Source organism: Mus musculus, chromosome 7 (assembly GCF_000001635.26).
Source record: "Mus musculus strain C57BL/6J chromosome 7, GRCm38.p6 C57BL/6J".
NCBI lineage: Eukaryota > Metazoa > Chordata > Mammalia > Rodentia > Muridae > Mus > Mus musculus.
This window is the reverse complement of record NC_000073.6, coordinates 68,658,005-68,671,426: the sequence shown is the minus strand read 5'-3', so window position 1 is coordinate 68,671,426 and position 13,422 is coordinate 68,658,005.

Here is a 13,422-nt window from a genome sequence, read left to right as displayed (position 1 = left end):
AATTCAAATTTTGTTTAGCCATTGTGGGTTCAATATATATATATACTTTAATAGCTTTTTAGTGTTTTCTGTAGGTGTTGTGTGTGTATATATATATATACTTTAATAGCTTTTTAGTGTTTTCTGTAGGTGTTTTGTGTGTGTGTATATATATATATATACATATATATATATATATATATATATATGAATGATAGATATAGATAGTATAGCTTAATTCAGTTGTTTTATCAATTATAATCAAACCTATAAAACTCACTTCCCTTTAAAGTCTGCGTATCTGTGTTGTGACTAGGGCATTCTGCAAAGAGAGGACCTCAAACAAGAAAATGCCCCTATTGGATGCCTTGCAGGCAAGTCTGTAGAGCATTTTTTTTAATTAACTGATGTGGGAGGGCCTGCCCACTGTGGGCAGTGTCACCCCTAGGCTGGTGGTTCTGCGCTGTATAAAAAAGCAAGCTGTGCAAGCCACAAGGAGCAAGCCAGTAAGCAGCACCCTTCTACGGCCTTGGCACTAGCACTGCCTCCAGGTTCCTGCCCTGCTTGAGTTCCTGCACCATGACTCCCATTAGTGACAGAGTGTGACCTAAGGGTTGTAAGATGAAATAAACATTTTCCTCACCAACTTTCCTTTGGTCATGGTATCTTACCATAGTAATAGAAACTCTAACTAAGATGACTGTTTTTAATTTATTTTTAAAGATTTTTTTCTTCATACTTTTAGAAATTTTTCAGACAATGCAATAGCTTGTTTTAAGTAACAAACATGATTTATAAACTTCAAGAGAAAGAAAGTTTACAATATGTACCCATAGTTCCCCATGGCATTTTATCTTCTTTCCTAGTATTTCAAGACTTTTTTTTTAATTTCCATTCTGCTTAGAGAATTTATTTTAGCCATTTCGTGAGAGTAGGTTGGCTAAGGATAAATTTGGTTTATTTTCTTGTTCTTAAAATGTGTTGAGTACATTCCTGAAAGATTGTTTTGGCAAAGTATAGAATCCCACATTGATGAGTTGATTTTTCCCCATTCTTAGCACTTCTGTTGTTTCTGATGATAGCCTTAGCCATTTTAATGTTCTTCCCCTGTAAAATGTATGGCTTCTTTCTTGCAATTTCCATATCTTTTTTCCTTTCAGTTTTTAGAAGGCTAATTATCACATCTTGGTATTTTTTTGAGGGTGTGTGTCATATACTTTGAAATGTTTTTTTCTCAGGTTTCGGATCTATAAAATTATGTCTCTTGCCAAATTCAGGGTATTCAGCCATTTTTCTAAGAATACTTTTTCTTCTTTGTTTTTGTTTTTTCACAAAATAGTTTCTCTGTGTAGCACTTGCTGTTCTGGGACTCACTCTGTAGACCAGGCTGGCCTCAAACTCAGAGATCCATCTGCATCTGCTTGTGATTACAAATTTGTACCACCACTGTCCAGCCAAAATACTCTTCCAAGTTTTCCCTCTTTGTCTCCCCTTTCCTGGGCTTCTAGAACACAGACAATTGATATTTTTCAGACTCCCATAGGTCTTAGATATTTTTTTGTTATTATACTAATTGGATAATTTCACTTATTCTTTCTTCAATTGCCCTTATTTCTCCCCACCCCCACCATTGCTCGGCGCACTCTACCCACTGGTGCTCCCATCAGGTTCTTCAGTTTCCCAAGATGCATCTTTCAATCTGGGCTTCTGTGTGTTCTTTATTTGTCAAGGTTTTGCCTGCATTCATTATGAACATATCTGTCCCCACTCAGTAAGATTGCCTATACTAAATAATCTTCGTGAGAAGCTCTTTATGTCTCTGCCACCTTGATGTTGGCATTGATTGCATTTTTCATTTGGGTTGAAGTAGTTCTAGTTTACTGAATGACACGTGTTATTCCCCTGAATGCATTTTGTGTTCGGTTTTGAGACGATGTTTTATTTTAATCGTATGCTTTTGCTAGCCTTCATTCAAACCTCTCTGGCAAGGACAGAGTTGGTTCTTATAACTTGCAGAAAGGCATAGAAATACCAGTTCTCCCCTTGATCTTTGTAACATTCAAGGAAGAGAGGATTCCTTACTACTCCTGGATGGAGGTGGAGCTTCATCTCCCTCCATGGTTTCTACTGGCACAGCAGTGAGCTGGGGAGCCATTACCAGCAGGTGTAAAAGTCCTACCTTTTCCTCCTTGCTGTACCAGACGGGGCTGTTGGGTTATCCCATTACAGCTTTACAAGGATGAGACTTAATTCCCAACTTTGGCTGGTGTGCTTAATAGTGAAGCTATAGGTGATGCCATGATATTTTGGCAGAGCAGGTCAGTTGCTGTACAAAAGTTCCCTGTGAACTACAGAAAGGAAGCTCTTCCTGGGGCTCTTTCTATCCACGTCCCTTTGCATTTCCAAATTACTGGCTTCTTTAACTCCTAATAAGAGGTAAATGTTGCAAAACAAAATTCCAGGAAATTCAGTTGTATGCCATTCCTTGGGTCCTGAGAACCTTAGTTATGCATTTTCACTACCTTTCAGAATCATTTATATCATTTTTCCTTAAATGAGCAACACCTATTAGAAGGTTAGGAGACACTTACCTGCTCTGTCTTTCCCTCTGCCATCATGGCCTTAACAGAAAAGACACTGAAAGAGCTACTTGAGGGACTTTTTGTATCTACGTGAACTTGTTCTGTTTTACAAACAGAAATACAGGTTAGTTAGGTAGAACCTTCATTCTGGTTACACATCTGCCAAGCTGTTAGGAGCAACTCAGCTGAAGCCAGAGGTATGTTCAGCCAGGATTCTATCATCTTTATTTATTTTATTTGGTTTTTATTTAGTTCGTGTGTATACACATGGGGGGAGGCATATGCTACTGTGTGTCCAATGGAAGCCCGAGAAGGCTGTCAGCTGTCCTTGTCCTCTGGTTTTGGTTTTGGTTTTTCTTGATGGCAGTTTCCACTCCCCTCGGTGCCGTGGCTACAGGTGTAAGACGTTGGGGGTTACAGGTGTGAGACGGTCTGTCAGAATGGTTATGTGAGTGATGAGATCCAAATTTGGGTCCTAGGACTTGCAGTGTGAACACTCCTAACCACTGAGCCAGCTCTTCTATTATCTGTACATCGCACACTAAAGGGCTCCTTGACCAACAGACAGATCTGTGAGGTGACTGAAATCCCCGTGTTAACCTCAGCACTTCCTGTGAGGGCAAGCTAAGGTCATCTGATTCCTTGGGACCCACATTCAAGCAGCCTGGCCAAGTAGCAACATGTCTACACTCGGGCTTAGCTGACACTGAGAAGAGTATTTTTGTGGGCAGCAGCAGGGGGTGATGACTAGACAGAAAAGAAACCAATTGTTTATTTACACAGACTAAAAGAAAAATTGCCTGGACTTGCTTGCTTCCTCTGATGCTAAAACCCTGGCATTTGTGGTTCTTCTTAATGGTCACATATTGTGAGGGCAAAAAAACACTGAGAGACTGTGGGCTGGAAGGGAAGGGGAGAACACTTGATCTCATTCCATTTCTGACCCCAAATTCCCAGTATCGGAGTGAAGCCCTCTTGGGTAATTCTAAGCTAACCACAAGCATAAGACGTAACGAATGTTGCAAGGCTGTATTTCTCAACAGCCCTTTCCAAAATGACTGTGATGTCTTGTTAAAGTGAGCGTTTAAACCCCTTTCTGCATCAATTCAAACAAGACAATAAGCCAATCCTTTGAAGAAAGTTGCTTCCTCTCAAAGAAAGGCTTTCAAGGGGCCAAAGGTAAGATGCTAAGACAACTTGATCCTTCTTCTTAGCCCCAGAGAATTACTGAGCTGAGAGAAACTGAGGGATGATCTTAATTCCAAGTGCAGGGGAGGGAAAAACAGCAGGAATGCCTTTGTTATATGCACACCTAATCTTCACACACTTATGATGTGGTATTCCTTTTTTTCTTGCCATTACTTCCTGTCCCTGTCCAGTGGATAACTGGGTCTAACCTCACAACTTCCAGAAAGTCAGCAGAACACAGGCAGCGCCCTCCTGTGGAGCCTTGTGAAATGTGTTCCTCCAGGTAGATGAGATCCTCAGATAAAGCAGCGCTGTCCTGAAACACACACACACAACAACAACAGTTCTGGAGTTGGACCAGGAGCAGGGGCCGGGAGTGTAAGGGGGGAGGGGGGTCGCACAGAGCAGGACTTCCTATGTTCTCTAAACAGGGCAGGTAGGTGAAAGGATACCTGAGCATTACTCTAGGCACATGGTCCTGCAGGCACATTAGGGAAACCCCTCATTCTAAGCTTGGAAGAGCAGGTTCTGCAGAGGGAGTCCCGGTGTGGCACAGCTCCGTGTCTTTCATTGAGCCCAGAGTCCTGGTCTGATTTTAGAAGGGATGTTCTTAAAAGAGATAGCAGGATGAGGAATTTGTGTCGAGAGTACTAGTTTAGAAAGCGCAAGAATCTATGCTGCCCCCCCCCCTCCTATCTCGGGTTTGTAGTCAGTGGTTCACACTCTTGGAGACTTCACAGTGTGCGCTTGTTGACCTGACAGTGTCCTTTATAATGAAGAAGGCCAAATTCTCAGAATCTGTGACTTCGTTAGGTCCCACAGCCAAGTGACAGCAGGCAAATCTGACTCCACATCCAAAAGCCCCCCCGACTCGCTCTGTTTTCTGTCAAGGCGAATCCCTGACAAAACAGTTCTTGTAAAGCTCCATGAAAGGACAAGAGTAAAGGGACTCGCCAGGTTGTCACCTTTCCTCCTTCAAAACTAGCTGCACCTTTTGAGCCCTCACTGCTTCCTCCTGAAAGAGAGGGGGAACAGTGTCTCTTTAACAGTCTGCTCCTCGCCTCTGCTCATTTCAACTCATATGCATTTGCATGTGAAAATTACCTTCCTGCGATCCCGAATTGATGTTCGCATGTGCTAGAAGAGAAGCCTCTTTCTTTGAAGCTTGAGAAGACATTGCTATGAAAAATAATTATCGTTTCCATCCTGATACTCACCCTGTGGCCTCTTGTACCTCACACATCGGAGCGAGCCGACAAGAAACCACACACCCCAGCAAGCACTCATTTTATTTCAAGCATGGGCCTTCTGAAACAAGCGGGTATTGCTTACCTCTGACTTCCTCTGATAAAACCTACACCCTGAAACTTGATTTCTCATGTTTTTCTGTCTCGTGTCATTTTCTGATATCTGCTGTAATCTGATTTCCTAGTGTACAGATTTATTTTGTAGGCACTGGGGGTGCAGAGCACGTCCTCTCTTTGTATGGATACAAGAATATCTTGAAGCCGAATGAACAGGGATGGGAAAACTTAGCTGAAGTTAATAACAGAGGTCTTCTGCCAGCATTCAGTCTCACTCTCTGCCTCCCTGATAGCAAGGACCAGTGTGCATGCTTCAGCAGCATCCTGGAGATTGATCTCTCTTCCCCCGACCCTCCACGCATACACTGGTGTCTACTCAACTTCACCCAGGTAAACAGGAGGGTAGGGGGCTGACTCACTTTCAGTCTGCCTGTGGTGATGATAGCAAGGGTGACAAATCTATCACATGATCCCCATTCTCAGAATGGCTTTCAACTTTATCAGTACATAGCTTCAGATTAATCTCATCAAGAAACACACTAGATATAGATGGGCATTTCCATTTGAAATATGAGAAACGCAAAGAGTGTTTTCTCCAGGTTCACAGCAGGCATGGTATAAAGGCACAGTTTTGGCAAACTCCCTTTGGGATCATGTCCTTAGAGTCTGTATGGGGATATTCATACATTCATACTTCAGTTCTTTCCTTCTTCCTCTTCCTCCTCCTCTCCCTCCTCTTCCTCTTTCTCCTCCTCTCCTTCTTCCTCCTCTTCCTCTTCATCCTCCTCCTCCTTGGTTTGTTTATTTGTTTTACAAGACAGGGTTTCTCTGTGTAGCCCTTGCTGTCCTGGAACTCACTCTGTAGACCAAGCAAGCATTGAACTGAGAGATGTTCCTGCCTCTGCCTGCCAGTGCTAAAATTAAAGGCGTGCACCACTACCACCAGGCTTAACCCACACTCTCTAATGCAGATTCCAAGGTGCTGAAGATGTTACCATCTCCCTTTCTGCATGGCTCTCTGAAAGTTCCAGGACACTGAATGGGGGAATTAGCTCTGCCACTGAGGCTGCACCACTGTTAAGCAGAGGCAGCTTGAATCACACTGTGTGGAAAGTCACTGCTGCCACCCTCCTAACTCACTTAAAAGGGACAGACTGAGGAGTCACACCCTGATGTGCCTTCATAGTGAACAAAGCTCTTAGCATCTAGAAAATGTAGCCAACAGCCCCTCAGCCACAGTAAATACAGTCACACACTTTTTTTTATTATTAATTCTTTTTTCTTTTTCTTTTTTTATTAGATATTGTATTTGTTTACATTTCAAATGCTATCCCCTTCCCTAGTTTCCTCTCTGAAAGTCCCCTATACCCTCCCCCTGCCCTGCTTCCCCACCCACCCACTCCAACTTCCTGGCCCTGGCATTCCCCTGTACTGAGGATTATAATCTTCACAAGACCAAAGGCCTCTCCTCCCAGTGATGGCAGACTAGGCCATCCTCTGCTACTTATGCAACTAGAGACACAAGATCTGGGGGGTACTGGTTAGTTCATATTGTTGTTCCTCCTATAGGGTTGCAGACCCCTTTAGCTCCTTGGGTACTTTCTCTAGCTCCTTCATTGGGGCCCTATGTTCCATCCAATAGATGACTGTGAGCATCCACTTCTGTTCACACACTTTTTAATGAGGTTTCATATCTTCTGAATATCAGATACTTATATTATGATATACACTGGTAGCAAAATTACAGCTATGAAGTAGCAATGAAACAATTTCATCATTGGGAGTCACTACAACATGAGGAACTGTATTAAAGGGTCACAGCATTAGGAAGGTTGAGAACCACTGGTCTAGATGCTATAGCCATGCCAATAATACTAAACAGAGAACTGAGGCAGAGACCAGTTCATGGCTTGTTCTCCATGACGCTCAGCTTGCTTTCTTATAATACCCAGAACCATCTACCCAGGAATGGTACCACCCACAGTGAGCTGATTTCCTCCTACATCTGTCATCGATTAAAACGATGCACCACAGGCTTGCCCACAGGCCAATCTGGTGGGGACATTTTCTCAATTGAGAGACCATCCTTCCAAATAACTCTAGCTTGTGTCACATTGGCATAAAAACTAGTCAGCACCGTGGAGATGCTGCTTGTAACCCAGGAAATAAACTAAGGCTTGGAGACATCATAAATAGGGAGACTGGTTCCACTCCTCATTTTCCATCAGGTCAGCCATACTGCTCTGTATCTGTTTTACAGATAAGCTTTTGGCCCTCAAAGTAGTACCACTGTGGTCACTAAAAAGGGAAAGATTGGAGCCCAGAGAAGTCGCATGATATGCTCAAGGTTATTACTCAGGACATTGGCAGGACTGAGTCCCATACTCAGGGTTTCTGGTGTTAAGTTCAGAGTTGTCTACTACTTATGCAAACACCAAGACAATATGGCAACCCCCCTAGAAAACACCAGGTAATCACTGATATAAGCATGTACTTTGTACATTTGCCACACCCACAGAATAACTAACATACAGACAAATATGCTAAGTATGGTACGTCAAAGAAGGAAATTGCCTACCTACCTGGATGTTAATTTGGCCAAGTATCCATGTGGTAAGTATATTTAAGGCCTGCACATCAATGATTTTCAATGATGGACTATGCAGAGGGGAAGTTAGACTTGCCTCTGAGTTAATTTTATTCCCCTATCCAGTGTATGCAAAGCACCATTGCACAGACAAAGACTTCTGGAGCTAATTTTTATTTACTATTTGAGAATCTCACATCATGTACTCCAATTGTGCTCACCTCCCAGTCCTCCCAACACCTCCCCCATTCCCCCTATGACCTTCCCACCCAAAGAAAAAGAAGAAAAGAAAGAAAAGATCCATTTTGTGTTGTCCATATGTTTGCTGGAGCATGGTCACTTTCCTAGTGGCTTGCCCTCCACCCCCACCTCAAGGGAAGGTGAGATTTTCTCCAACTGTTCCCCTGCCAGAAGCCATCAACTGAGGAGAGACATACAGGGCCATACAAGGCCAGCTCTCAACTACCTGCCCCACATTGCTGTGGCCCACAAGGGTCTGCTCTTCCTCGAAGGCTGGGGTCTAGAGTTGACTTTATCTTCAGTGTATTATGTAGGTGCATAACAAGTATGTATCAATAACCCCCTTAAAGTCTTTGGAGGGTAGTGCGATAGCACTGTGAAACCACCATTTCACGTGGCACAATAGGAAATAACATAGAACACGTGGTTGAAGCAGATGCTGGCAGTGCTAGGGTTATCATCTTCAAAATATGAAAATATGAAAATAGCAGTTGTCTTCTCATGTCTGGGGCACAGTGACCCATGAAAAAGCTGATGAATATATCAGAACTCTCTACTTTCCACTTCCAATGTGAATCTATTAGAACCCACCAGCCCATGAACTCATGGCAGTGAACCCACAGGTAAGAAGTCCCATGGACTCCCCTCAAGGATTATTTAACCCATTTGCGATTCAGTTTGTAAATCAGAGGCTTGGGCAAGAGGGAAGCAGAGCCTGCTGTATGAGGAGGGCCAGCACAGCTATCCCTGGAATGGAAACCAGGGGGCTGAATTGGGACCACTGAACCACAAGGATGAGTGTCCTCTAGAAGCTACACATCTAGGTGTGTGTGGTCCCAAGTTTCACTTCCTCCCTCCAGGGTGTCCAGGTACTGTTGCATACAGGGAGGGGGAGAATGAGGCGGAGCCTGGAATGGGTGGGTTCTGCAGGATCCTGGCTGGGAATTGGGAACAGGGGGAGAAGGCTGTCTCTGAGGATTTCAGTGTTACGGCTCTTTTAGACAGGGTTCGGCTCTCTTAGATGATCTTCAGTGAGACAGATTGTGGGCACACACTTCGTTCAGGGATGAACAAGGGCGATATACACACTTTGATGAGTGAGAAGGGGTTTTCAGGGTGACTATCAATCCCTGGCTGGGGTTTAACACACTGGGAAGGTCTCCTTTGCTTGGAGAGGTATTCCAGGAACCCCAGGTGTTTGCTGAGCATGCTCTCCTCAGGAGAGAGGAAGTAGAACCTGTGATTTTGCCAAGAAAGATGTAACACTCAACGGGTAGAAGATGCGGGGATCAGGCTCCCCAAATCGGGTAGAGAAGAGGAAGACCTGCTGGGACAGTAAGTGAATCCCCCGTTTTGTGCGAGGCTCAGGAGAGCTGTCTGGACAAGGTAGAGTCTGACCTTAGACAGCAGGATCCGACAGGTGTGCGGGGTGTGAACGGGTAGACGGCTCCACCCATTCAGTTCCCTCCTCTTCTCCGTTTTAGGAAATAATCTTGGTATTGTTTAACAACTTATACAAAGGTTTATGCTATATGGGTAAGTAAACTGAAGGTCACCAAGCAGAATGCACACACATCCTCTCCAATATCGTTACCTGTGATAGTGTGTTCTGTAAGACAACTAACCACCCTAGGAGAACTACTGAATGAAGCAATTAAACATTGCTTGCTTCTGGGGAAAAGCAAGGTTAGGCTCCTTTGTGTGACTGGTCACAGCACTGTCCTCATGAGCACTGTGCCACTCCTGATCAATATATAGAATTATTTTATTCATGTTTCTGCCTAGAAAAAGTAAAACAACTTAATGTATTTTTGATGTGTTTAAGTTGAGCTCACCAACATCTCTGTACTTGAGGACTGAGACTTATCTAACACACCTTTTTCCTTATCACAGCCTCCATGTGCTTTAAGGCCAAAAACTAGCACTTTTGGTTTGTTCCATGAAAACACATGACACCAAACAGACCTTGAAAAGGTACTTGTTTACTGAACACAGAGGATCTTTCAAGTCAGTTTTTTTTCTCCCCAGCATACCTGTAAATGGCTATGAAATGACACAGATACTGATTTCAGGTTGCAAATGGATTTTAGCAGGGAGATGAATCCTGAATGCAGATAGCACAAACAATGAGAACCACCAGTATTGTTTCTATAATCATAAAATACTATTGAACTTAAAGCATCACAGCCAAGCCCACCTGGAGCAAGAATAATGATTACAGTCTATTTACGTATACCAAGTGACATTCTCTCTCTCTCTCTCTCTCTCTCTCTCTCTCTCTCTCTCTCTCTCTCTCTCTCTCTCTTGGCACCTGCTTCACTTTGCTGATTACAGGCAGAGAGCATTCTGATACCACCCCTAAACATAAGTCCTAAAGACACCACACATGCAGAGTTTGTCCCCAACTCCTCTTACCAGGAATCTATAAATATATGAGACCCCTTTATTTTCCCAATCTAAAAATTTAATTCTTTAATAAATTTTTAAAAAACCAAACTGTGTAAGTATATGTGGTTGCCTGAGTAAGTGTATGTTCACCACGATGCCCACATTGGCCAGAAGAGAGCATTACATTCCCAGAAAGTGAAGTTACAGGCAGTATGAGCTACCTGCTGTGAATGTTGGGAACCAATGCCAGGTTCTCTGGAAGGGTAGCAAGTGTTCCTAACCACCGAGATATCTCTCCAGCCATATATATATAAATTCTTAGTACTAAGAGAAATGCAATATTTTATAGTAAATACTCAAACAGGTTTAGAAGGCAAATATGCATAGTATAGATAACTTGGGGCAGATGCTAGGGATGAAGTTCCGACGCTCAGGCATGCTAAGTAAATGTTCTACCGCTAAGCCACACTCCTAACCCTAAGATTCGAAGACCTTTCCCCCACCTAGATATTTCACAGCAGAACTCTGTTCACACTGGCCATGTTCCCCTTGAGCATCCCTGGAAAGTGACTTTAGCATCACCAAAAACATTCTCCAGAGACATTGCTGTCTACCTTTAAATTTATAAATGACATCATCATTTATCTCTAAAACTTTTATCCCAAGCTACAGCTGCATGTCAGAAAAAAGACTTTTCCTAACAAAATACTTCTTTCTAATGTTGCTTTCGAGCCTAGAATTGGCCAATGTGAGTGAAAGCTAATGTGTTTCTCCTATACATTATTTATTGTTCAGAATAAATAAGATACTACTTCATGATAAAGAAAACGTCTATGAGGTTGTATTTGGGGCAATGGCCTCCTTTTCTAACAGTTTAGGGGAAATGGAGGAAACCTTTTCTTGTATTTCAGTACATGTCTTAACAGATTTCATGAAATGCTCCCAAGTCCCTCCATGAGCTGGAGTCCCCACAGTCTAGCTTCCTATTTCCTGTAGATTGCTGTACCCACTATGGTGCCTCATCCTGACTGTAACTAGATGGGATTCAGAATCACCATGGACACAAATCTCTGGGTGTGTCTGTGATCGATGACCTAGATGAGGTATATTGAAGTGGAAAGATCCACCCACAGTGAAATAGATGAAAGCAAGCTGAGTACAGGTATTAACCCCTCTCTGGTCCTTGACTTTGGATGCAAGGTGACCAGTCACATCCTGTTCCTGACACTCTGCTTCCCTTGCCATGATAGGCTGTCTACTTTAGATCTATAATCCTGAAAAAACAAACAAACAAACAAACAAACAAAAAACCCTTTCTGCCTTGAGGTGTTTCCCCTGGGGGAATTTCGTCATATCAGTGCAATAAATACCTAACTAACATACATAATTTCTGTGTTTAATGCTAAGGAAAATTAACCAAGAACTTGGTGAGGAGGTGCATAGGACAGGCTTTTGTCACTGCCCAGGGAGTGCATCTCACCTTGTCAGGCGGCAAAGCACTGCTAATTTCAAGTGATATTGACCATGCTCGTAGTCTAAAGTTCAACGTGAACCAAGTCTGGGAAAAGCATAGAACCTGGGGAACAAGATTTGATGGAAAGAAACTGGCAAACACACAGGGGCCGGGGTGCTTTGCCATGAACAGCTCTCCAAAGCTGTCTCTGCACACTTTGAAGTCCTCCCTTTGGTGCTCCACTTTTTAGGAAACCCTACAGTTATCACACTACTGGATACTTGGTCAGACTCTTCAAGTCAAACACCAGAATCCAGAATATTTTACTGTTGGCAAACACGGCCTCAATAAACCTGGCAACTCAAGTTTAACGTAAATCCCAGGTTGACAAACTCATGCATGCCAGAGAGGAAGCAAAAGACAGCAAATGCCTTTGGTTAGCTTTGCTACTGAGTCACTGAAAACACAACTGGCCACCTTCTCTCAAGGAGGCAGAAGCCTACCCATGCAGAGGCTCAGGCCCTGATTGCACTGTGTTGCCTGTAGGGAAAGCACTAATATCATTATCCACTCCCAACACTGAGTGACAATGTTATCTATCCCCACTGGGCAGAGAGATTTCAAGTACGAATGTGATCTTAATTAGATGCTCCTCCTTCCAACCCAGTTATGAAGATGGTTTCACTGAGGTCAGAAGAAGATGGGAGAATTTGATTAAAGTCAGTCACCAGGAAAATAGCATTAGCGGAGATGGGAAACCCGAAAGGGACATGACATGCTCCAATCTCCTCACCCACTGCATTGACAATTACGCTCTTAATGGGAGTTTCTATTTTGACTCTTCAGTATGTTCACAATATATTAGGGAAACAATTCATTTGAATGATGTCCAATTTGAAAATATGAGCCTGAAAACATGCACAAACCTATTCAGGCACCATGCTGAGCTTGCCTCCAACAGTCCCAAGCTGCTAGCCCCTCTTGGCTGTTGGTTTCATTACACTGACAGCGGAGCCAGCGTGTTCATTGTTTGCTGTTTTGAAAGTCTGCAGTGAGGAAAAGAATGGGTAAGTTTTGTGCAGTTTTTTTCCTAAATTAACTTGAGCTCTGACTACATGTTCAAGCCTGCGCACAATGCCTGAGTAGGTGGTAGGCATAAGCTCGAAGTTCCACTTGACCAGGTAGCAGTGTCATGAGAAGCCAGGTGCCATCCTTGTGACATATAAACAATAGATACAGATATGAATATAGTATAAGAAGAGATAATCTTTTAAGAATATATATATGGGGCCCATGCACTGCAAAAGGGACTCTTTGTCAACAACCTGAATCTGCATAGTGACTGAGAGCAGAAAGCCCCCTGAAGTATTAACACTATGAAACTTGAAAGTTTCTTTGTTTTTGTCTGTAACTTTGTTTTGATGCTTGATTCAAGGCCACACTATGTAGCCCTTGCTGCCTGCAACTCACAGAGATCCATCTCTCTGCCTCCTAAATTCTGAGATTAAAGCAGTGCCACCGTGGCTAGCAGTTTAAGTTTGTTTTATATTTGACAACAGGAATTAAAAAGTAGTGGTGACTATCAAGATGCCTTGCTTGGCTGGTTCAGCAAAGCCTTCTTAGTCCAGCACCCCAGGACAGGAATAGGATGGACTGTGCCTGCTGAACTATAAGGACCAAATTTCGCAACTTGTCTTTTAT